Source organism: Protopterus annectens, chromosome 4.part1 (assembly GCF_019279795.1).
Source record: "Protopterus annectens isolate FY-2018-M chromosome 4.part1, PAN1.0, whole genome shotgun sequence".
Taxonomy (NCBI): Eukaryota; Metazoa; Chordata; order Ceratodontiformes; family Protopteridae; genus Protopterus; species Protopterus annectens.
Window position 1 is genome coordinate 982,150,564 of NC_056734.1, and position 27,081 is coordinate 982,177,644.

A 27,081-nucleotide genomic window follows, 5' to 3' on the forward strand; every position below is an offset into this window, starting at 1 on the left:
GCTGTCAGAGGATTTTTTTTTACATTTATTCTTGAGCCACCTCAGAACTTCTCCCTGTGATGATTCAGCTTGAAAGGCTGACAACTTTTCAAAATTAAACACATCATTACTGTTGTAGTTTCTTACTGTCAACATACAAAGATGTTTACAACAATTTACTACTGCTTATTTAGTACCTTGGTCTGCCAAATTATTACCTTTGGTAACAACATTTAACCCCTTTTGCTTTGGCCAGCTAAGAACTTGGTTATATTCAACTGGACGTATAAGAGAATTTAAGTACCTTTATCTGCACTTTTTTTTAAAAAAAATACAGTATTTAATTTGATTTAAACTGTGTGAAGGAATATTTAACTCAAGTGGCAGTTATTCTGCTCTTTAGTAACTTGAACTGAAGCTAGTGTGTTATTTGCTAGTAATTACAGGTGTGGGGGTAGCCACATTCTTTGATTTCATGTCCTTGCCTTTTTAAGTGGTGCGTTGTGAAATTTTTATTGCTTAAAAACCTCAGCTTTGGCCAGCTAAGAACTTGGTTATATTCAACTGGACGTATAAGAGAATTTAAGTACCTTTATCTGCACTTTTTAAAAAAAAAAATACGGTATTTAATTTGATTTAAACTGTGTGAAGGAATATTTAACTCAAGTGGCAGTTATTCTGCTCTTTAGTAACTTGAACTGAAGCTAGTGTGTTATTTGCTAGTAATTACAGGTGTGGGGGTAGCCGCATTCTTTGATTTCCTGTCCTTGCCTTTTTAAGTGGTGCATTGTGAAATTTTTATTGCTTAAAAACCTCAGCTTTGGCCAGCTAAGAACTTGGTTATATTCAACTGGATGTATAAGAGAATTTAAGTACCTTTATCTGCACTTTTTAAAAAAAAATACAGTATTTAATTTGATTTAAACTGTGTGAAGGAGTATTTAACTCAAGTGGCAGTTATTCTGCACTTTAGTTACTTGAACTGAAGCTAGTGTGTTATTTGCTAGTAATTACAGGTGTGGGGGTAGCCACATTCTTTGATTTCCTGTCCTTGCCTTTTTAAGTGGTGCATTGTGAAATTTTTATTGCTTAAAAACCTCAGCTTTGGCCAGCTAAGAACTTGGTTATATTCAACTGGACGTATAAGAGAATTTAAGTACCTTTATCTGCACTTTTTTTTTAAAATACAGTATTTAATTTGATTTAAACTGTGTTGAAGGAATATTTAACTCAAGTGGCAGTTATTCTGCTCTTTAGTAACTTGAACTGAAGCTAGTGTGTTATTTGCTAGTAATTACAGGTGTGGGGGTAGCCACATTCTTTGATTTCCTGTCCTTGCCTTTTTAAGTGGTGCATTGTGAAATTTTTATTGCTTAAAAACCTCAGCTTTAGCCAACTAAGAACTTGGTTATATTCAACTGGACGTATAAGAGAATTTAAGTACCTTTATCTGCACTTTTTAAAAAAAAAATTACAGTATTTAATTTGATTTAAACTGTGTTGAAGGAATATTTAACTCAAGTGGCAGTTATTCTGCTCTTTAGTAACTTGAACTGAAGCTAGTGTGTTATTTGCTAGTAATTACAGGTGTGGGGGTCGCCACATTCTTTGATTTCCTGTCCATGCCTTTTTAAGTGGTGCATTGTGAAATTTTTATTGCTTAAAAACCTCAGCTTTGGCCAGCTAAGAACTTGGTTATATTCAACTGGACGTATAAGAGAATTTAAGTACCTTTATCTGCACTTTTTAAAAAAAAAATACAGTATTTAAATTGATTTAAACTGTGTGAAGGAATATTTAACTCAAGTGGCAGTTATTCTGCTCTTTAGTAACTTGAACTGAAGCTAGTAATTACAGGTGTGGGGGTAGCCACATTCTTTGATTTCATGTCCTTGCCTTTTTAAGTGGTGCATTGTGAATTTTTTGTTGCTTAAAAACCTCAGCTTTGGCCAGCTAAGAACTTGGTTATATTCAACTGGACGTATAAGAGAATTTAGGTACCTTTATCTGCACTTTTTTTAAAAAAAAATACAGTATTTAATTTGATTTAAACTGTGTGAAGGAATATTTAACTCAAGTGGCAGTTATTCTGCTCTTTAGTAACTTGAACTGAAGCTAGTGTGTTATTTGCTAGTAATTACAGGTGTGGGGTAGCCACATTCTTTGATTTCCTGTCCTTGCCTTTTTAAGTGGTGCATTGTGAAATTTTTATTGCTTAAAAACCTCAGCTTTGGCCAGCTAAGAACTTGGTTATATTCAACTGGACGTATAAGAGAATTTAAGTACCTTTATCTGCACTTTTTTTAAAAAAAATACAGTATTTAATTTGATTTAAACTGTGTTGAAGGAATATTTAACTCAAGTGGCAGTTATTCTGCTCTTTAGTGACTTGAACTGAAGCTAGTGTGTTATTTGCTAGTAATTACAGGTGTGGGGGTAGCCACATGCTTTGATTTCCTGTCCTTGCCTTTTTAAGTGGTGCATTGTGAAATTTTTATTGCTTAAAAACCTCAGCTTTGGCCAGCTAAGAACTTGGTTATATTCAACTGGACGTATAAGAGAATTTAAGTACCTTTATCTGCACTTTTTTTAAAAAAAAATACAGTATTTAAATTGATTTAAACTGTGTGAAGGAATATTTAACTCAAGTGGCAGTTATTCTGCTCTTTAGTAACTTGAACTGAAGCTAGTAATTACAGGTGTGGGGGTAGCCACATTCTTTGATTTCATGTCCTTGCCTTTTTAAGTGGTGCATTGTGAAATTTTTATTGCTTAAAAACCTCAGCTTTGGCCAGCTAAGAACTTGGTTATATTCAACTGGACGTATAAGAGAATTTAAGTACCTTTATCTGCACTTTTTAAAAAAAAATACAGTATTTAATTTGATTTAAACTGTGTGAAGGAATATTTAACTCAAGTGGCAGTTATTCTGCTCTTTAGTAACTTGAACTGAAGCTAGTGTGTTATTTGCTAGTAATTACAGGTGTGGGGGTAGCCACATTATTTGATTTCCTGTCCTTGCCTTTTTAAGTGGTGCATTGTGAAATTTTTATTGCTTAAAAACCTCAGCTTTGGCCAGCTAAGAACTTGGTTATATTCAACTGGACGTATAAGAGAATTTAAGTACCTTTATCTGCACTTTTTTTTAAAAAAATACAGTATTTAATTTGATTTAAACTGTGTGAAGGAATATTTAACTCAAGTGGCAGTTATTCTGCTCTTTAGTAACTTGAACTGAAACTAGTGTGTTATTTGCTAGTAATTACAGGTGTGGGGGTAGCCACATTCTTTGATTTCCTGTCCTTGCCTTTTTAAGTGGTGCATTGTGAAATTTTTATTGCTTAAAAACCTCAGCTTTGGCCAGCTAAGAACTTGGTTATATTCAACTGGACGTATAAGAGAATTTAAGTACCTTTATCTGCACTTTTTTAAAAAAAATACAGTATTTAATTTGATTTAAACTGTGTTGAAGGAATATTTAACTCAAGTGGCAGTTATTCTGCTCTTCAGTTATTCCCACCCACCCTCCCTGTTTTTGTTTTGGTGTTAATCTTGGTGGCCTTGAAACTGCCCGCCCCTCAGCCTGCCTCTGGGCCCATCTCATTTGCTCACTCAACTGAGTGCAGTGAGATCATATTCTGATTTCAGGCACTCCTACTGTGTACAAAGAGAGCATCTGGGAAACAGACAAAAAAAAATTAAGCTTATTTCCTGCCTTTCCTGTTAAGTGGTATAGACTATTTGTAGGCTTCTGAGCCCCCAGGCCCTTCTGTGTTTGAGGGAAGCCTTCTGGCTTGTTTTTTTTTTCTTATAACTAGCCAGTTTTCTAGTTTCAGCACTCAAATCCATTTTTTGATCTCAGCACTTGTTCAGATTAAAAAAAAAAAAAATGTATCTGCTTTTACTGTACTTATATTTCTACCTACTTCATTTTACTTTTGCATCATCTTAAAAATACTCAATTGTATTTATTACTGCTTGGTGTAACTCATTCTAAGCCTTTTGGTTTAAACACTTGGGCTTCGGACCAGTTGTTTTGCACTGAGAGGGTTTGTGGTCTGCACTGTTGTGGCAGAACAGGTAGCTTACATCCTTCTAGGTTGGGAACTGCTGATTGAGGGCTCAGTGTCTGTTATTCTAAAAGTGTATTAATTCTGGTTTAAGCACTTGGGCTTTCAGGCCAGTTATTTTACATTAAGAGGGTTCGTGGTCTGCACTCTTGTGGGAGGAGAGGCTGGACTCTGCCCTTCTGAGCTGGGAATTTCTGGTTAAAGGCTTATAGTGCATGCATATCTGAACTGCTTCTTACCGAAGTTGGTGCGCCTTGTTTGCTGTGGCATAGACTGGATTCAGGCCTGCTGGATCTAGCTTTGTTTGTGTAACTTGAGCACTAATCCAGACATTCTCTAAAGTATTCAATTGTATTTATTACTGTTTGGTTGTAACTTGATTAAAGTGTAGCTATCATTCTAAGTCTTTTGGATTAAGCACTTGGGCTTCAGACCAGTTGTTTTACATTAGGAAGGTTTGTGGCAAGCACTGTGGTGGCAGGACAGGTAGCTTTCATCCTTCTAAGTTGGGAACTGCTGATTGAGAGCCCAGTGTCCAAGGGTATTAGTTCTGGTTTAGGCACTTGGGCTTCAGGCCAGTTATTTTACATTAAGAAGGTTTGTGGTCTGCACTCTTGTGGGAGAAGAGGCTGGACTCTGCCCTTCTGAGCTGGGAATTTCTGGTTAAAGGTTTATAGTGCCTGAATATTTGAACTGTATCTTACTGAAATTGGTACACCTTGTTTGCTCTAGCATAGACTAGATCCAGGCCTGCTGAATCTAGCTTTGTTTATATGCTTGTTGTTTGTTTGCTTGTTATTTCCTGGAAGCTAATTCCACCTAATACGCGGCTTCTCAGCGCTTCTGTGGATCACTAGTGATATCTGCATTGCTTACTGTACTAGTTCCTTGTTTCACTTGAAAGAAAGTTACTGTTTGTTGTTTTTGCATTTAGTTACTTGTAACACATTGCACTCAAGTTACCTGGCACTTGCTCACTAAAGCAATTATATAAGTCAGCACTAAAATTAAAAGCACTACACCCTCACTCCCCACTGGCCCTTGTTTTCAATTATTAAGGAATTCCCAATATTATTCTAGCATGTCCAAAGGTCAGTTGTCAATCTCCTCTCCGGTCCAGCTGGTGAATCTGGGAATCTTGAGGCAATGTTATAACTGCCTCATGTACACAGACAACCCTCTCCTCCTCCCACATAACACAAATACTTATGAGAGATGCAGCTATTTAGCCAAACTGGAGGCTGAGCTCTCTCAACTCAGGACTGGCAAGACCAGACAGGAGGAGAAGGCAACTACAGACACCACAAAACCAGCCTCACATAATGCTACCACACCACTGAATCAAACACATAAACACACAAAGACATACTCAGAGGCTCTGAGTAAAAATTTACCTAAACAGCAGAGGCCTCCAAAGCAGACACCCAAACAACTGTTACCTCAAGACACCCCACAAGCAACACATAAACCACAAAAGCAGTGTGCAAAGCAGTCACAGCCCTTAAGGCCAAATACAACACCAAACATACTTGTCATAGGTGACTCCATAGTCAGACACACTGACGTCCCACTCACCAGGCTGAACAAGGAGAGGGTCACAGTAAGCTGCCTATTGGGCGCTAGAATCCACCACATAACACAAGCACTCTGGTTACTCCACGGCAAGTACAAATATGACACAGTCATTGTCCATGCTGGTGTGAACGACCTGAGACGTACCTCCCTGGACTACATGAAAAGCAACATAGAGGAGCTCTCTGATTATGTAGCCCAGGCAGGTATGACCCTGAGCAGTATCCTTCCTTCACCAAGAATGATGCCACAATATAGAGACAAGATGATCAGCTTTAACAATTGGCTTAATGTCTGGTGTCATTCAAAGGGGATCCAGTGTCTGTCTGCCTGGGATGACATGTTTGACAAGCCATGCTGCTTCGCAAGGGACAGCTTGCACCTGTCACCCCTGGGATTCCGGATATTGGCTAAGGCTCTTGCCACCCCCATAGTGCCTTTTTTAGGCAAGGCTCAAATTCTAAACCTACCACCCTAGAAAACAAAAATGGGAAGAAACTGAGGGTAATGCTGCTCAATGCCAGAAGTCTAAATCTCAAAATGCACGCACTCGAGGCCCTTCTCAGTATGGAGAACATCGATGTCTGTGCTGTAACTGAAACCTGGTTCAAGGCTCCTGAGAGCACCCCGGCACTATTAGGTTTTACCTCATATCATGCGTTCCGGCCCCAAAACCCAGACCACACCACAAAAGGAGCGGGTATATCCATATTCATAGAGGATACCCACACCTCCAGGTTGGTGGCAACGCACGGAGCTTCGGAAACCATCCAGGTGCAACTAACCATAGGCAAAACTGCTCCACAAATTGTAGCATGCTACAGGCCACCCTCTCAAACTCAGGAACCCCACACAGCCTTCCTGAAGACACTGGAGGGTGTAAATGTATCTCCAAACACCATCATATTGGGTGACTTCAACTACCCGAATATAGACTGGGAACATTACTCAAGCCCTAACTTTCTAGCCCAACGGTTCCTGGAGTTCATAAATTCAAATGCCATGGAACAGCTAGTCACTGTTCCCACGAGAGGAGAAAATATACTAGATCTCATTATCACAAACATGGGGACAAAATGCTCCACACGGAAGTATATCCCTCATTGGTGAGATCTGATCATAAACTAATCTCACTGGAAATCCACATCCCACCCCACCCCAAACAAAAAGACCACAGTGAAGAACTTCTCTAAAGCAAACTTCACACTACTCAAGACTGGTGTGGTATCCTTCAAGGCCCCTGAGCCAGTGGAAACCACAACCCAAGCTGCGGAAGCCCTTACAAATGCCTTCTATGAACACCTCCAGGACTGCATGGATCAGGCAATCCCAAATAAAACCAAGACTCTTTCCACAAAGGGCAAACATCCAGTCTGGTGGACCCCAGCCATTAACAAACTTTACAATAAGAGGAGAAAGCTATTACATGATAGAACAAAATCCATAAAAGGGAAGTCACCCCTGATCATTATTAGTAAAAAATATGAGCACTCATAAAATCAACTAAGGCCAATTTTGAGAGAAAAATTGCCATGGATTCAAAGGACAATCATAAGGCCTTTTTCAGCTATGTTAGGAACCTGGGTGGAAACTCCCAGATATGCTCAGAATTAGTCCAAAATGATACAAAAATCACTGAACCCACAGACATTGCCAACATACTGGCAGACAGGTTCAGTGCAAACTTCACCCCTCTCCCCTAAAGGAGAGATAACTATCCCAGCAGAGTGTAGCCTCCCAGACATCTCAAATGCGCAGGTGAAAGCTGCGCTCTCTAAAGCTAAAAACACAGCATCAATGGGACGGATGGTGTCCCGGCTGTGTGCTATCTGAGCTAAATGAGGAATTAAACCCGCACATAAGGCAGCTGTTTAATCTCAGCCTTACCACAGGATACGTGCCCAAGGAGTGGCGTACGGCAACTGTGGTCCCACTCCACAAAGGCGGTGCCTCTACGGACCCTGGTAATTACCGCCCCATAAGCTTAACAAGTCTAGTCTGCAAAGCTATGGAGAGGATCATAATGGAGCTCATAAACAAAGATATAGGGGACTTTCAGACATTTGGACCCGACCCAGTTTGGCTTCGTCAAGGGCAGATCATGCTTTTTGAACTTGGTCGACTTCTTCGAAACAGTCACCAAGGCCATTGATGAGGGAAAGGCAGTCCATACAGCCTACCTTGACCTTGCAAAGGCCTTCGACACAATACCCCACTCGGGTATTGTAGAAAAACTTACCAGTTTAAATGTAAACCCATATGTCACAAGATGGGTTGCAAACTGGCTTAAGGACAGAACCCACAGGGTTAGAGTTGCTGCCGCTATGTCAGACTCCAAGCCGGTCACAAGCGGTGTCCCACAGGGCTCGGTCCTTGGCCCCCTATTGTTTGGCATCTACTTCTCAGAAGTACAGGCCAACATGGGAGGACTTTGGCTGACAAAGTTTGCAGACGACTGCAAACTGGGCGCCATAGTGGAAAGTGCATCGGACACGGATATCCTTCAGAAGGGACTCACGGAAACAGATAGCTGGTGCCAGAGCCATGGCCTGAAGTTAAACGCCAAAAAATGTATAGTCATACCCTTCGGGAAAAACAAGGTAACCCCAAGCTACCATATAGGTGGCAATCCACTAAGCACAGAAGAGGTTATCAGGGACCTGGGGACCCAGGTTGACAGTGGCCTTTCTTTTGACACTCACGTTGCTAAAGTGGTTAGAAAGACCTTCTACATTGCCCACCTGATCATGAAGGGATTCACATCCAGATCTAGTGAGGTCATTGTTCCCCTGTACTCTTCACTTATCAGACCAATGATCGAGTACAATGCCCCATTCGGGATGTATCGCACCCGACATCTGCAGCAATTGGAGAGACCCCAAATGTTCCTCACCAAAAGGATAAAGGGACTCCAAAATCTGTCATATGCTGCCAGATTGAAGAAACTCCAGCTCTATTCAGTTGCATACCGTCTGCTCAGAGGTGACATGTGCCTGACATACAAGGCCATGTCCAACCCGGAATTAATGGACATGCTCCACCTCAAAAAATCCAAATCCACCAAAACCACTAGAGCAAGCGACTTAAACCTTAGCACGGATATAAATAGGACGTGCTGGAGGGATAGATTTATCACTCAAAGACTCCCTATGCTGTGGAATAAAATCCCAGTCCATGTGAGGCAGAGCACCTCGCTGGCTCTGTTCAAGAGAAATCTTGACCTGTGGATGGGAGATCGTAGGTTTATCCCGGGAATCATCTCTGTGTCACTGCTGGACAGAGGCACAACAAACTAATGGGCACAGTATTTTTTCATATAAGGGGTGGCGTAAGCCACAAAAATTTGGGCTAGGCTTATAAATGCCTTAGGGCAGATAGCCTAGTATAAACCTATGAACCTATGAACCTATATGCACATTTGATTACAGACAACTTTTTAGGTAACAAAAGTGCATCTAACAATGATTTTATGTACTCTGAATTTTTTATTTGATTTTCTGAAGGGTCAAAAACCCTTTCTGTTTTGCCAAAAATCACGTACCACACTAAAAGCATAATTGCTGTCTGTAAAAATATTGGCCACCTTGTCATGGTAATTTACAGGCTTTTTTTTTTTTTTTTGCAAAGCCACTACACTAGCTCAGGTATTTGAGCAGAGTGAACACTCTCTAATTTTTTTCCCAACTATATTGTTTTTTTTTTTTTTTTTTTTTTGGTGCAGACTGCTATTCCCGAGATCAACTTTTCTGTTTGATCTCTTCCACAGGAGCCATTCATGAACAAATGCTTGTCAGCATTGGGTATAGGAGTGTTCTTTAAGTCCTCCCTAGGAGAAAGCAAATAGTTACGCACACACAATCATGTTCCTCACCATCCTCAGCAGTAGGCAACAGAGATGCAAGATTTAGAACAGGACAGTGGATCAGAGAAATAGATCAGAAAGAAGTGTATGTTCATATTTAGTTAGATATGCAGTCAAGAAGGGATGAGTTTACTTTTAAGAATATGATTTAGAGTGAGGGATAGCTACTGTAAGACCCTACTCTGAGATATTAAATGACCAAGATAACGTACCTGACATGATCACAGTTGTAGTTTTTTCTCTAGACACTTTGTGTCCCTTTTCTGCAAGGATAGTCAGAAGATGCAAGGTATCCTGCTGACATTGCTGAAAGGATTTTGTTGCTAGTAGTAAATCATCTACGTATTGTACTAACACAGACCCACCCGGAAATGTCACATTCTCCAAATCTTTTTTTTAGAATTTGAGAAAATAATGAAGGAGATTCAGTATATCCTTGTGGCAACCATGTCCATGTGTATTGCTGTCCATGATAAGTGAAAGCAAACAGAAACTGACTGTCAGGGTGAATAGGTATAGAAAAGAATGCTGAACATAAATCTAGCACAGAAAAGTAACTAGCTGTAGGTTGTATGCAACTCAGTATTGTTGCTGGATTTGGAACAACAGGAAAAGTAGGTAGCACTGCATTATTTACAGCCCTTAAGTCTTGTACACATCTATAAGTATCCTTTCCTGGCTTTTTCACTGGAAAAATAGCAGTATTACATGGGCTTTTATCTGGTATTATTTTTCTTGCTGTATTAGAGATTGAATGACAGGTTTGATTCACTGTTGTGCTTCTGATTTTAGTGGATACTGTGGAATTTTATGGAGGGGTTTTGATAGATTCAGTTTTATTTTTACAGGTTTTGTAGATTTTAATATACCTACTTTATTAGCATGTTTAACCCATAAGTTAGCAGGTACCTGCTGCAGCAGTTTTTAGTTGTCTATATGCCTTCAAATGGCTTTTCTTAGCTTTTGCTAAGAATTGTAATACTTCCCCCTTTATTCTGTAGGAACATTTAGATACACCCCTCCTGGTGTACAGTAAATGGTACAACCCAGCTTACATAACAAATTTTGTTCTAGTAGGTTTACTGGTGCAGTAGTACTCAAAGGAAAGAATGTTTTGCCTTGATTGGACCTAAATAAATGGTTCTAGGGTTTAAAACAGAATATGTAACAGTAGCATTTGTTACACCAACTGCCTTTACTTTGTTTTTATACTGGTATTTAACTGTCTGAAGTAAGTTTTAATACAGAACTAGTGTAGCCAGTTTTACCAAAAATAGAATTGGTTCGCATTTATTTTTTTTTAACATAGGGTCTTTTTTTTTTTTTTTTTTTTTTTTAAGTGGCAGCAAATGGGTTACGATTTATTTTTGTTTTATTACCCTTCCATAGTCAGTACGGTGATTTGCAGCACTTAGTCTTTTTCCCGCCAATCTATAAGCACTTGCTTCATTTAATTTTGTACAGGGCTTGCAAACCCTGCATGAAGGCAGCTGCAATAGCTGGTTTAGCTTGTTCATTTGGGTCTGGTATTTCTGAATGTTTAGCAAATGCTGCTTTAAAGCTGACTCAAATAATCTGCAGGGGCTTTCTCTTTATTTAGTCTTCATACCTGACACACTTTTGTAATTTAACAATGCTATCCTTTATCTATTAGTGCATTTCCTGTGGGAGTGAAATTTGTTATTTTAGCCTTTTTATGTAACTGTGTTCTTATTTCATTTGAAGTAACTTCCTGAAGCAGCTGATTTAAATCTGTCAAAGTAAGGTTGTAATAGTTTTTTATTTTCTAACTTCCTCCTTAAACCTTAATGGATTTTGTTTCTTCTTTTAGTTAGAAAACATTTAGACATAGTATGCAAATCAGCATTAGCCCCCCCCTATTTTTTTAAGGTGCCAAAAAAAATCTTCTGCAGAGCCAATAGCCTCTTGTCCTACCCTATCATGTGAGCACTTGTGATGAGCCACAGGAGTGTCAAACACTAGTGCTCCTGCTGGAAAGGTAGAAGCTTGTTGAGAATGAAGAAAGAAAAAAAAATGTTAACTGCAGATGCCTGCTCTAGAGTTGAGAGTTGAACAGGTGAATTAAGTTCAGATGTAACAGTACCACATTGACCATGTGTTCAAAAATGCAGAGGTCAGAGAAACAGCAAAATCTTGTACAGGGGCCACCCATACCAGTACATATGGGGGTGGGGTGCAGTAGCTACTGCAGGATTATCATCCTCTTTAAAAGTCTCTGCTTTTTGGCCATCCTCTGTTTGTTTCAAATCTGCTAAGACAGGATAAAGGGATCCCTTTTTACTGGTCTGTACTGCCTTTTAACCTCTTTTACTTGTTGCAACAATTTTTTATTAACATCTTGCAACCCTCTTAATGCTGACCCCTTTTCCCTTTTAACAATAGTTTAGTGGTTAGAGCATACACCTTGCATGTAGTCATTCATGGTTTGAACCTCACCACAGCCATTTCCATTTTTAGGCCCTGGGCCAATAGCCTAGTACCTACCTATGAACCTATAAAAATCTTGATAAGTGGATGGGAACTAGGAAATACTCCCCAGGGAGCACTTCTGTGGCTCTGCTCGACAGGGGCACAGGAAAATAACTTTCTTGGGTGGCGTAAGCCAGGGAACCTTGTTGGCTAGGCTTACTTAGGCCCTTGGGCCAATAGCCTAGTACCTATGAACCTACCTATGAATCTATGAACCTAAGTGCGTCACTGTACCAAGAATAAAATGCTGTCATTTGTTCCCCACTTACTTTGCTTTTCTTTTCTTCCAAAATACCTTTCAATGTCAGCAATTTAGTCTTATCATAAGTTCCTTTTAATGGAAATACCCCACCAGCACAATTCTTAGTAAGCTGAAACCAGTCATGCAGATATTTACAACTTTCCTTCCCATAATTAAAATACATAAAATATGCAGGTGTTCCATTTTCAGGGATTTGATTTCGCTTGCCTATCTTTGCTCCCATTTTACTTATTTTATAAATCAGTAATAATAAAAATGTTAGGCTTACCATACAACTCCTGGATCCTGTCAGTTCCAAAGATAGAAAATAACTGTAGTAATCCACACACCATACAGGGAAGGAAAGGTTGGAAGTCTGTTGGCATGCAGCAACAGAGGAGAGGTTTTTATCAGCCTTTTCCCACAGCAACCCCTTGCTTTCATCCCTACGCGAGCTCAAAAGTTGCAACTCTAGCATTGCGGTCGGGGAAAACAGGGATGATAGGTACTGTGTCCAGAACTAACCACTCTTTCAGACCCTCTTAGGGTACTTTCATACAATCACACTGTTAAGTCATAGTGTGCTTTGGGCTCATGAATTTATTTTAACAATGCATACCTCTAAGTCCTATTATGCGGTAGGCTCATAAATTTGTTTTAACAGTATATAGTCTCTGTCCCAATCATGCTATGGGCTTATGAACTTGCTGTATAGTCTAGGTCCCAATCATGCGGTGGGCTCATGAACTTGTTTCAGCTTTACAGTCTATGTCCCAATCATGCAGTGGGCTCATGAACTTGTTTTAACTTTATCTTTAGCTTTTAACTTTTTCTTTTCTTTCTCTCATACATTCATACATTGACAGAATAAAAACATCTCTCATACTTCTTATCTTTCAATCCTGAGGGTGCCACCCTTGACACAAGGTGCCTCCTTGTGTTAATTTGTCCTTTACTGTATGTGCACATACATTTACTATACTCATTTACTGTGGGGTCCTCCCACAATTACTTGTATACCTTACAACCACTCAGTCAAACAAAAACACAGTTATGCACTTGTACTACAAACACAGTCATGCACTTACATTTGCTAAAATTGTCTAAAAAAAAAGAAAGAAAAAACCCACAAACCAACCATTTTCCCCCTACAAAACAATTTCCCTGCCAAGGCTAGTATGTTTGCACACCCTGAATAGCTGCACATCTGAGTCTCTGACTATTCCATACAAAGCAGTGTGGAATTCACAGAAAATCTGTGATGGGCCCTATTCTAGAACTGCCCTGCAGCAATACCAAAGTTCATATCCAGAGAACAGCACCAAATTGTTATAGTCATAAATAAATAACATTAAGAATTTACCTTATATGCCTTTAGTCAGGAACAACACTTCAGGATGTGCAAACAGAAATTTTATTCTTACTGGGCTGGGAGTCAGTCTTCATAGCCCTTGATGAAGCATTCTCACTTTACATACAAAAAAATGTATATTTATACATTTTCTTATCAAATTGCTTGTGCAATTTCATTATGTTACAATGACTGTGTGCTATAGAAAACTTTGCAAATGTTCTCATCCCTCCTGATTTTCACCTTAGACTTCACGTGAACACCTTCTTATACATGATCCACCTGCTTGCAAGGGGTCTTTTGTCTGACCTTGGATATTTCAAACCTGCCCTAGCAACAATACACTCCTAGCCTGGAGGAGTCAAGCTAACAAATTCCTTTTGTAGTAACTGCAACACGTACTATTCTCTCTTGTTACATACTAAAAGAATGCAGTTTAACAGACAGCAATATTATGGCTTATGAAGCTGTATTTTTCCCAGCCCTGCATACAAATTATATTTGCTTTTTAACAATCATATTATAGCATCATTAATAAACTGAAATATACATTTTAATAAGCTGGTCTTGTCCCATTACAATGCCTAAAGATGGTAAAACCCCATCAGATCCAGTTTCATACAAGTCCATTTTAATTTTAAACCATGATTATAAAGTTTTTATGCTTGTCAAGGCTAAAAGAATGGCAAAGGTGTTGCTAAAGTTGACAGATATGGGTCATTGTGGTTTGTGGAGGGGAAGCAAACATTTGATAACATTAATAAAACAATGATTATCTAGAGGGAAGCACAATGTAAGAAAATACCACTGTTGGTGTATCTTGATGCAGAGAAGACATTTGACAGAGTAAGCTGGGATTTTATGAGTGGGACAATGGAAGCATTTGCATTTCCTGATACAATAATAAGGTTATTAAGGTTAATTATGATAAATGATGAATCAGAAACAGAAATCAAAGTGGGAGGGTTCCTCTCTGGGAGGGTTCCTCTCTGATAAGTTATGTCTGAACAGAAGAACCAGGCAGAGATATCTTATGTTCCCTTTATTATTTGCCTTATATTTAGAACCACTGGCAAAGAAAATAATAGACTTAGAAATTCAAGGATGTAATTTTGGTATGGTGTTCAAGAAAAATTGGCATTATTGCAGATAATATTATTGTGTACCTAATAAAACTTAGAAAAGGACATCTCAGTGTTGTGAAACATTCTGAGACAGGTTTGCTTTTCTGGGGGTGATATAAAATTAATTAAAATAAAACAAAGGTTATAGCTGTACACTGTGTACCCCCACATGAAATCCATTCAGCAATACTCATATTTATGGGAACATGATAAAATGAAGCGTTTAGTAGTTTGGGTTAAATAAGATGATGTTATGGCAGCTAAGGATACATGGGAAGAGACTAAACAAAAGATACAAAAATTGATAAACTGAAAGCTCTTGCCTATGGATATAGACAGCAAGATACAAGCAGTACATTTTTTTCTAGTCCCTTTAATTTTATACACAGGTTAGGCATTTTTTTTATCAACCAGAGAAGTTGACAGTATTTTGAGTCAGTGAGAAAATGCTGAGAGAGCTTTGTGCAATCACTCCATGAATAATGCAGCTAGGAGTGGAATGGTGGACAGTGCCACTACTGCTAAACCAGAATATAATTCACCCATCCCGTTGTTGGTTTTGGTAATGAAAAGCAATGATACACTTCTGGGAAAACCACCAATTGAACAGACCAGACTGAACATGATTCTATGTCACTGCGGACTACCAAATGCAAACTACAGGATTGGTTGAATGTAAAAGCTGAGTTGCGTGCATGCGTGCATTACAAGATGATCAAACAAGTTTTCTGCAGTCATTTAATAAACAACTGCAGGTTTTTCAAGCTATGTTAATCAAATACAGAAAGTTTCAGATTGAAATTAATTACTTCAAGGAGCATATCCATGTAAACCAGATTCTGAAGGACCGATGTTATTGGAAATATCCAGCTGGAATGATTGAAGGTTCATTTTTACATAATGAATTAATTTCTCTTTTTTACTGATGCAGCTGTGAATTGATAGAAGTCCTCATTAAAAACAACATAAGAGATACGAACAAACTGTTGAGGGAAATTAATATTATTAATGATAGCTTAAATGCTGACTTTTTTTTTTAGAAAAAACTAATGAATGCTATAGTGTGTTCAATAAGGTTGATTCCATTATAACTCAGGGCAAAATCTAAAAGCAAAAAATAAATGTTTTAATTGATTATGAATTTGGCACAGTATATCCCCCTCCTTATTAGTAGAAAAACAAGTCACCTGGATATTATGTTATCAGTAACAGTGGTGATAGAGCTAACAACAGCTATAATATGAAAACTGACCGAATGGATTGTGACTTTATTCATGAAAATGTTCACGGTAAGTTCCATGATGAATCCCCTTTAAGATTTCTTTTGCCCAGGAGGTCAGAAAGGATACAAAACAGACAACTGGGGGGGGGGTCAGAATCAAAGAAACAACAGGAGGGGGATAGTCATGGTGAGATGCCACAGGAGATGAAGAACCAAATTATCATATATAATAAGAGTGGAGATTTTAAAGTTTTTAATTACAGTGACTTAACTGTGAACCAAGAGTCGGCTCAGCTATTTGAAAAAGGATTAACTTTTGTACCAACTAGAAGAGCCCACATTGATGACATTTTAGTAGACTTGAAGCTTTTTATTCACAAGCTTAACTTCAACTTGTATTTTGCAAAGAAAGAACAGAGGAATTTAAAAAAGACCAATGTTTGCATTAGACCCAGTACTTTTAGCCCTCCACTGCACCCTTTCATAGCTTTGTTTGAAAATGTTTGTGAATTTGACATTAGACAAATTCTGAGGAATAAGAGAATTTGCCACAATTATAACTTAACCAAGGGAGAGCAGATTTTATTGAAGCAGATCATAGATAACAAAACTAACTCCACACAAGTATGGTATGGAGCATGACCAAAAATCAACCATAAATCCAAAGAAAATGCTAGCACACAATAGTCAGCTGTTTAAATAGCACTTACTTTAATTGTTGTGTTAAATATAAATTATTGCAAATCCAAAGGATGAAAAAAAATTACAGACTGATTTTGGCACTAGGTGCCTTCATCAGTGTAATGAAAAAACACTATAACAATATCAGGTCAAATAAGAATCCCCCCTCTCCTTTTGGTTAATTATAGGTGTTCATTCAAACCAGGTGAAAACAGACCACCCAAACAAATAATCCAAAATGTCTCTTTATAATTGAATGTATTGTGCCACCCTAACTTATTATTTCTATCAAACATAATTCTGTCTATAACAGTAAAGTTAAATTTAGCTGTAAGACATTTTTTAGTATATTTGAATAACACATTATTTACACAACCACATTTGACATCACTCATACATTCTGAAATTCATGCTGGCCAACATAAAACATGAACAACTACATGTAGCCAAATAAATCGCCCAATCAGAGTTGCAATTACTGAAAACATAAATATCAAACACTTTGGATGCATTTTTCGAAGTAAACTATGTTGTTTTGCAGACATATTTACAAAAAGTGCAATGTCCCCATGGTTGACAACCCCTTCACCCTCAATGGTGGTTTGTTTTGAATCAGCCTGTTGGTATTTTTTATAGTGATTGAACCAACTTCCTAAAGTTTTGCCTCTCCGAAAAGAAAACAGGCACCTAGGAAGTATCAATTCATTCGAATTATTGAATAATAATAAAGTTTCCCAATGTTTCTGCACTATATCCATAAATAACTTTATACTGTTACCATAATTACTAACAAATCTAATTTTCTCATCTCTTTTCTTCTGTTCATAATGCAAAAGCTGAGAGCTCTCTATATATTTTGCACTGAATGTAAAGATTAGATATAGTATATTAATTGTACTCCCTCCTACAAAATCTGTCCACAAGATCTCTTCAATGCTGGAAAAGTTCATCTGTAGATGAACTCTCAAAAACTGGGATTTGGGAATATTGCAGATGATATGAGGGAGAGGATGACAACTAGAAGGATATAAAAGTGTGTTATATTGGTGATATGTCCTATTTATGGTGGCATTTAATGTTCCATCATCATTCACTGTCTATAGGACATCCAAAAATGTGATCTGTTTAAGATCAAATTAGACTGTGAAATTAATACCCCATTTGTTCTCATTTTGCTAAACAACAAACTCCCATAGATATAGCAAATCCAATTTCCACACCATCCAACAGTCATCCAAGTACCTATGCCAAATATCAATTGCATCCAAAAAATATTATGACTATAGTCATATATAATTTGTTCCTCTATAAATCTCATGAACAAATCTGCATAAATGTAAATAACATTCTCCATTAAAATAGAAAACATTCTTTTTCAGAACGTGTTCTGTGAGGCATAAGAGGAATGTATTAAACCCCACACTACCCAAAGATGTACAATTAAGCCTATATTCCATGGCCATAAGACCTGCCCAATGTGGAATGTTAGTATATACAGCAGATACATCTAATCCTTATCCAGCTGTGTATCCTGTACATTATTAAGAAACTGAGTGGTGTCGTGAATACAGGAACATACCCCACTCAATAAAGGTTTCACATATTGTGTCAAATATGCTGATAAGGGTTCAGTCAATGACCCACAACCAGAAACAATTGGTCTACCAGGGGGATTTGTGAAATTTTTAGGGATCTTTGGTAACATATAAAAATGTTGTTTGGCAGGATCTTGTACAGTTAGTTGATGAACTACTTCCCTGGAAATTATACCCTCCTCCATAGCCAACAACAGAATTTTGCCTGTCTCCACTTTAAAAGTAGGGGTAGGATCCACATACATCTTTTGATAGAAACAATGATTTGAAAGTTGCCTCTGGGCTTCTGCTAAATACATGGACAAGTCCCAGATCACCAAAGCACATCTCTTATCCACTACATTAATCACCAGCTGTTTATTATTTTTGAGAAACTCTCCAAATGACCAAACAAGATACAGAGTAAAGTTTCAGTCCACAGATATAATAAAACAGTCTAAAACAAAACAAACTTAACAGCTCAATTTCAACAAGAAATGTTTAATAAAGCAAAGCTTTCAGGTTTAACAACTCTTCATCAGTGTATAAAATCTTAACAAATAATCCATTTATATACTAATCACACACTTGCCAACAAATTAAATAATTAACAATCGATTAAAAATTAATAAAACTTTTAAAGTCAAAGAATGCCTATTACAGGCACATTTGTTTATATTTCAAAACCGGTTTTAGTGACACTGTTTGATTTAAACCTGGAAATATGTCAGTACACATCTGCAAAATCCACTCATATTCTTTAATTTCTAACCTGTTATTAATGTCACCGCTCCTTAAATTTTTATAAACCTTATCTATCACCCTAAAATTAAACTTGTGATCAATTCCAAATTCATTAATATGTTTTGCCAAAGAGTCTGTGCCAATAGAAGGAATATTTAAAAATTTTATACACTGATGTTCTGATGTTAAACCTGAAAGCTTTGCTTTATTAAACATTTCTTGTTGAAATTGTGCTGTTTGCTTTGTTTTAGACTATTATTTTTGAGATTCATCAAAGATTGAAATTGAGATTTGGACAGATTATATTTATGTGGAAAAATATGACAACCTGAATTAAAATTAAAATGTAACTCCTTTAATGCCTGTTGTTGAAAAGCTGCAACATACTTATTAGGTGGAGATACAAAAGAAGATTGTTTAAAAGTAAATTCCATATCCAAACCATCACCAAGTGATTCCTTTCCAGAAAGATATATTTTAAGATTCAACAATCTACAAAAGTTTTTGGCTTGATAAAGCCCTTTTGGGTGAAAGCGCTTGCCAGTTCACTACTTATTAAATCGATTTACTTTGTATATTTCAACGCATGTGGACTTGTTGTTTTTAAGTTAAAGCTCTGTTTGCTCTTCTGCCATTTGATGCTAATCTACAAAAAGAAACAAGATCCTGAACAAAAATATTAACAGAAACTGAATAACTGGGTACATAAACAAAAACTTTTCTTAAGTAATTCAACTTCATCACTGGTTAAAGAAATGGAAGAGATATTATGGATATTTTGATCACATATTGCTTGAGAACTATTAGTTGTAACAACGTTTCTAAGGTCAGCACATCACCTGTTATGTTTACGGCCAGCTCTTCTACATCATCAAAAGAGGCAGACATATTCCTCTTTTGGCCATAGGAGAAATCTTTGTTGCTTCTGTTTTAATATCCAAAACTGAGGAAGATTCTTCAGCAGATGTCTCCAATACATTTTCAGTTCTTTTCAGAATAGATTTTTTTCCTTTTAGACTCAGTACTTTTAACCTCTTACTGCACCATTTTATAGCTTTGAAAAATTTTATGAATTTGAATTAGACAGATTCTGAGGAATAAGAGAATTTGCCACAATTCTAACTTAACCAAGGGAGAATAGATTTTATTGAGGCAGATCACAAATAACAGACAAATTAGAGTAATGAAACCTGCAAAGGGGTGGCCCTGTTGTCATGAACACCAATGACTATATTAATAAGATGTTTGATCTACTTTATTGTGACACCTATGAGGGAGTATCAATCAATGAGAGGAACATTGCTTATTATAAAATTGATGTTATGTTTAACGATTGTGTAACACAAGGTCTCATCTCTCAAGGTAACCTTGAATTTTTGATGGTGATAGATCCTAAAATCCACACTATTTTCAGAATCCCAAAAGTGCATAAAGATTTGATGCATCCATCCTTTCATCCTATTGTTGACACACATTTTTCAAAAACTTTTACTATAGTTTGTTATATTCATTACCAATTAAAGAAAGTGGGTGGTAACATCTCTTACCTTTATAAAGATTTACGAAATTTCCTAAAAGTGTGTCTAATGATCTGTACATTGATATTATACTGGCTATGATTGATGCACAAACCTCTTTTCAGTCATTCCTTATGATATAGGATTAGAGTGGTTCTATGATTTTTTTACATAGGAACTGTACATTTGACCATGCCAAGATTAGACTACATATCAATTTGATAGAAGTTGTACTTAAGAACAGCTTCAAAATTTTTCAGGAACAAATGTTTAGGCAATGCATAGGAGTTGCTATGGCAGCCACCTGTGCTCCAATTTTTCCTCACCTGGTTATGGCTGAATAGGAATTTAACTATGTTTTTAATTCTCCATTTAGTGACCAGTGGTCCCTTTATGGCTGTTACCTAGACAATATTATAATTTTTGGACAGGCAGCCTAGAGCAGCTTAATGAATTTTTTTGTTACCTTAACAATAATACTCCTTTTTAAGGTTTACTATAAACCCTTTCTTTGATTATATCAATTATTTAGATGTCACAATTTCTAAAAATAGATTGTCACTATGTTTCAGATATACCATTTACAGAAAGCCAACTTACTCTAATTCATTAATGCATTACAATAGCTGACACCCTTTACATCAGAAAAAAAAAGCTTTAGTTACAGGGCAAATGGTTAGACTGGCATGCATGATTTCCCAATATGAGACATTTCTACATGAGACTGTTAAACTCAAGATGATGTTTGAAATATGTGGTTATCCAACTAATTTCATTCAGGTGATTGCGTGGGAAGTGATTGCTAAGCGAGGATAGTCTATTTTTACACCTATATTGGGTAATAGAGATTTGGTTGTGACATGCCCTAAAGTCAGTGGACAGATATGGGAAGGTTATGATACTTACATATAACTTAGATTTTAAAGACATCAGCTCTACTGTAAAGAAAAATTGGTATGTTCTAAAAATGTCTGGTAAGCAGTTTCACATTTTGGGTCCCAATCCTTTTGTGTATAAAAAGGATGTTTCATTTAAATCTCTTATTGGAAATATGGACCTAAGGCCTGAACATTGTCACATGAAAACATGTGGCCACTGCAATTAATGTTTTCATGTCATGGAAGGCTCAACATTTCACATAGCTGATTTTGATAAAGGTTTTTTTTATTTATTTATTTGACATTTAGTTACCGGGAAAGTTGGACTGGGTCAAAGACCCATTTTCAGTGCAGATCCGGGAAGAAAAGCTCCAATACAAAGTAGACTGGAATAAAAAATAATACAGAAATTAACAGTAAATGCAAGTATATTACAGTAGTATATAGTTATGGAGAGTAGAATACAAATTATTGAAGTGTACAGATGTTAACATGGCTACACATATGAGTATGTTGTCACATAAATAACTGTGATTGGCATTGTTTTACAGTTTGTTTAGGTAAATTGTTTTGACATAGATTTTTCTCATATTTACATATATACATATTTACACTGAGAAAGATTTAATAATGAAAAGATAGAGTGTGAGGTCCATCTGAATAAGATGAATAGCTTACAGGAAGAGACAGTGAGAAGTAGTTGGTAAGGAATAGCATATAAGTAGTTAGTAAGGGGAAACCAAATAAGTTATATATCTAGTGGAGGTGGGTATTTGAACAATAGGGGATCAAGATTAGATAAAGTAGAGTAGGGGAAAAATGGTATGAAGTCAAAGAGAGTACATTAATGGACGTATGTAGAAGGAATAAATGAGTATAGTAAATCAGTGGAAAAGTGGATAGCAGGGAGCTGGAGAGAGTGAGGAGGAAGGTGGAGTGTTAGAGTTATAATTTATGTGATTAGTAGTCAGTTTTGAAGCAAAAATATCATTGCTCTACAGCAAGAGTTGTTTACATGGCCCATTGTCAGTAATGTCTTGCCTTCTACATAGGAAAAACTGAAAACCCATTAAGAATTATAATCTAAAAAAACATTTTTTATTTATTTATTTATTTATTTAACATTTGTTGACCGGGAATGTCCGACTAGGTTCCACAGAGCCTGTTTTCAGCGGAGGCCCGGGGAGAAATGCTCCAGATGCATGTCTTTGGAATGTGGGAGGAAACCGGAGTACCCGGAGGAAACCCACGCGAACACAGGGAGAACATGCAAACTCCACACAGAAGGCACCCCAGCCGAGAATCGAACCGGAGAACCTCTTGCTATGAGGCGACAACGTTAACCGCTGCACCACTGTGCCGCCCATCATTATATCATTTATATGATATTAGAAAGAAAGACAAGAATAATGTCTTATTCAAACACATCAAAGCAAATGTTACACATTGTTTTAAATTTTACGTATTAGACAACATAGAATGCATAGCTTGGAGAGGTCCTTGGAAAGATATTTTAGAGTGGAAAGAGTTAAGATGGCAACTCAAGCTTGACTCCACTAATGGACGCAGCTTGAATGATATGGTTTCTGTAGGCAGTGTTATGCAACTAAAATCATGTTTGTTCTTGTAAATATGCTTCAATTTTGCTGCTACAGATGTCTTGTTCAATATTGTTATGGTTGAATTTTTTGTTTTTTCTACACTCATTTTTATATTTAACTATATCTTACAATTTAATTAGTAATTAATTTATTGTATAGCCAATACATTTTAGGGGGAGGTGTTTAAGGTATGTTTAAAATGGGCTCACTTTTTTAACATTATTCTGAAGAAGTCCTTATAATGGATGAAAGTGCTTAATGTTTGTATCTTCTTAATTAAAGTGATTTTCTTCAACAGTACAACTGCTTGGTTAAGTTTTTTAGACACGTGTTCATTTGCTGTTTCTAGTTACTGATTTGAAGTGATATTTTAGAGCTACATAGTTAAGGTTCTTATACATAACACAAGCAGAAGGTTATAATTCAAAGTGGAAAGGGATGATGAAGAAGTGCAGGTGAGGTGTTGAAGAAATAAGGAAAGATGGGATTTTTGATGCAGAACCTTAAGGAGAATAAACACAACAGTCATACAGGATATTACATTCATAAGGTAGCAGAAACTATACTAAGAACTAAGCCAACACAGGAATGGAGAAAGAAGATTTTCCTCATATGGATGAATGCAATTACGGGTGCAGAAAATATGCAAGATGGGGCTGGAATTTACTGGAGGAAGATGGCAAAAGAACCAAGGTATTGGGAACAAGTAATTAGAGAGGGAAAGGTAACAGAATGGGAAGAGGCCAAGAAGACATTTGGACTGCAGTCTGGAGATTGCCTCCTGTATCAGGGACTGATATCAGAGTATAGGCAAACAGATAGGGATAGGGGAATCCCAAGTTAAAGACCTGCTCTGGTAGAGTTTTTAGATGAATCTATTACAAAAGCTGTTGTAAAAAATGGATAATTGGCAAGGTATATGAAATACTGCACAATAACTATTGGAATCAACCAAGGAGGTAAGAAAAGATTGGGAAGACAGATTATATAAGCAATTCACAAAGAAAAACTGAAAAGACATATGTATTGCTCCCAAATATGCAGTAAAGTCAGGAATATTTAGGATTCATGTCTGGAAGTGTTTGCAGAGGTACTTTTTATACCACAAGCTGGCTCCAAATAATTTTTCCACAGGCAGATAGCAAATGTTGAAGGTATAATGGGGAAGAAAAAGGTACCTGGGAGCAGATGTTCTTGGATTGTAATGAGTTGGCAGACTTTAAAAAATCCCTACAGAGTGTTCTGTCAGGAATACTGGGCAAGCAATGACTGTAACTAAGAAAATCATTTTTTGAGCTGGGATATAGGATATGAATTGCCTAGACATAGTAAAATATTGTTACATTTAATTCTGGTGACTGCCAAAAAAGCAATTGCTGTAAAGTAGTAATCAAAGTCTAAAACAAACATAACTGAAGTTGTGAATACTGTAACACAGATAAAAGAACTAGGTGTGGGATCTCTACAAAAGGGTAGGAGTAAACTACATAGAAAAAATTGGAAATTGTGGGAACAATACATGCAGAACAATGTTTTGGATGAGGAATGAGATTTAGTAGAGGGCAGGAATTGAACAATTCATGCACTGTTGGTTTGGTTATATTGTTTAGAAGAACATATGTGATGTACAATGTTTGTAAATGTGAACTTGTTAATATGGTTTGAATAATTTTATATAAATCCGCCTATACCACAAGTGATAATTCAATAAAGGTGTTTAAAAAAATTAGATATTTTAGTGGAAATGAGGAATGGGGGTAGCAGAATGGAGTTTGGGGAACACCTTTCTTGAGGGTGGAGATGGTGAAAGTGAAGAAAAAACTTTAGTAGAGAAGTGAAGATTTGATATAAAGTTGTCAAATCAGAGAACGGTCTATGTCTTACCTGACATATAGATAATAAAATAATGTTATCCTGAAGATCAAACGCTTTGATAAGATCTTTCAGCTGTCGTTTGTTCATATCTAGGAGGATATTGTCTGTCACCGTCTATAATGCTGTCACCTGACCAAAAGCCATGTTGTTTGTGTGAAAAAAAGATTGTGATTGCTGGGAATTGAGCAAAATGGTTACATTTGAGTTTTTCTTAGGATTGGAAGAATGGAGATAGGACAGTAGTGTGATACTTTGGAGGGGTCAGGTTGTTTGGGGAGTGGATTTGTTATTGGGTATTTCAATATATACATAGTATTGTGTTTTAAATTATAAATAGACTGTATATATGTTTTAGAGGTGCTACAATGATTTAACCACAGTGAAAAGTGAACTGTGGATGTTGGAGTTAGCCTCAGGGGGACTTCCAAAATGCATTTGTTCTAGGATTGGGTCAATTAATTAAGTTTTTATGTGTTTAAAGCAAACAGGTGAAATATAAGGGTGGTTAGGTTACAGGGGGAAGATGTACTGGTATTCAAGACTATAGGAAAGTTACAAAATTCTGTGATAAAGTCAGATGGGGATAATTTAGGTGTGAAATTTTGGTGAGTTGCTGGGGGTTTTCTCCCAGATAGTCAGTTTACCTCTTTCCAAAACTATATAGAGGGGAGTCTTATTTAGATTTCATGATTTTAACTTTTATGATAACTTTTGGATTATTTTGATAAGTTTCTAAGTTGTGTGAAGGTTTGTCATGTTTCTGGGGTATAATTTACCTTTCTACGTATTCAGATCTCTTCTCTTAGTTTGCTGGTTATCTAATCATTCTTTTTAGAACTGCATAGTTTTGATATAAATGGGAAGTAAATGTCTTGGTGGATGGTAATGTCCAAGATTAAAAAGGGATTATCAGTGATAACTGTGTTGAGTAAAGAGTGGTTGGGTGTTTTGATGATGAGGAGGGTGGACTGCTATGCTATTTGGATAAGGCTGAACTTGGCCAGAATGTCAAGGACATCATTATAGATAGGGCTAAATAGGTTTAACTTGAAGTAACTGAGTATTGTGTGTGTGTGTGTGTGTGTGTGTGTGTGTGTGTGTGTGTGTGTGTGTGTGTGTGTGTGTGTGTGTGTGCCTGGGTCCAGTCTATGAGCCAGCTGGCAATTCTGCAAGTTATGTTGGGGGTTATGTTCTGTAAAAGATTTTTGAATTTCTCTAAGGAACTACGATAGGGGAGATAAGCAAATGCAGGATGAATTGGTTCGGTAGGTATTATTTTAGTTTAGTTTAATACTTTTATCAGTAGCCATCTTGGCAAAGAGTCAAACAGTGCATTCACTGAAGCTGTAAGTCATAGTTTCAGGTGACATTTATACAGGAAGAGGTTTGTCTGTCATTTCTTAGTCCTGGAGTGCCATCCAGAAAGTATTTGCACTTGGGGAAGAAGTGGTCCATGGGGGAGTGTCCTTTTTTACCCAGGATTCTGTAATATCCACAAGGCCTGGATCATACTATAAAGACATTCCCTGGGACTGTTTTGTTACTCATGCTTTGCATGTTTATTAGAAAGCAGGTGAGGGGAGTGGAGTCAGGCTTGGGCCCGATAGCTTTACTCAGTAGTATTGTTAGCATGATTGGGGTATAATTATGAAGCATCTGTTAGAATTCTGGTGGTGTGCAAAGTAAAAAGATGGATATGTGGTTAGAAAACAAGCATCTATGGAAGGTTTTTTTCAGATGTTGGTGAGGCGATGCATAATTTCGTGGGATTGGTTGGTGAAATGTTGCAGTGAAGGTGACTGAATGTTGAGGTCTACTGGAGAAGCTCCAGTGTAGCTAGTGAGTGTTAGAAATTTAGTGCAGGTATGGTTTAGATAGGAATGATAATCACTGTTCTGCACATTGGTGTGTTATATACATTCTAAGAATAATGTGGTAAGGTAGACACTGTCATAAGGGTGGAGTGTGTTTGCCTAGTGTGGCATCTGTGAGAAGAGTAAAGGTTAAGCAGGCTGATGTTAGGAGCTAAAAGAGGAACTCTGGAAGTGTAAATTAGGGTTTGGAGAAAGTGGTATAAATTCTGTCTGGAGAGATTAATAGGAGGAAGTAGTGGATGTGGATTGATAGTTGCCCAGGGAAAAATCTGTAATTGAATCAGCTAAAGTGATTGTTTTTTTAAATGGGGTTGAGAAGAAGAGAGAAAGGAAAGAAGTTCACAGAGAATGTATTTGTCACTGGGAAATGATGGATGAGTATGCATCAGTTAAAGCTGGAGGGCAGAGGTCACATCAGCATGGGCA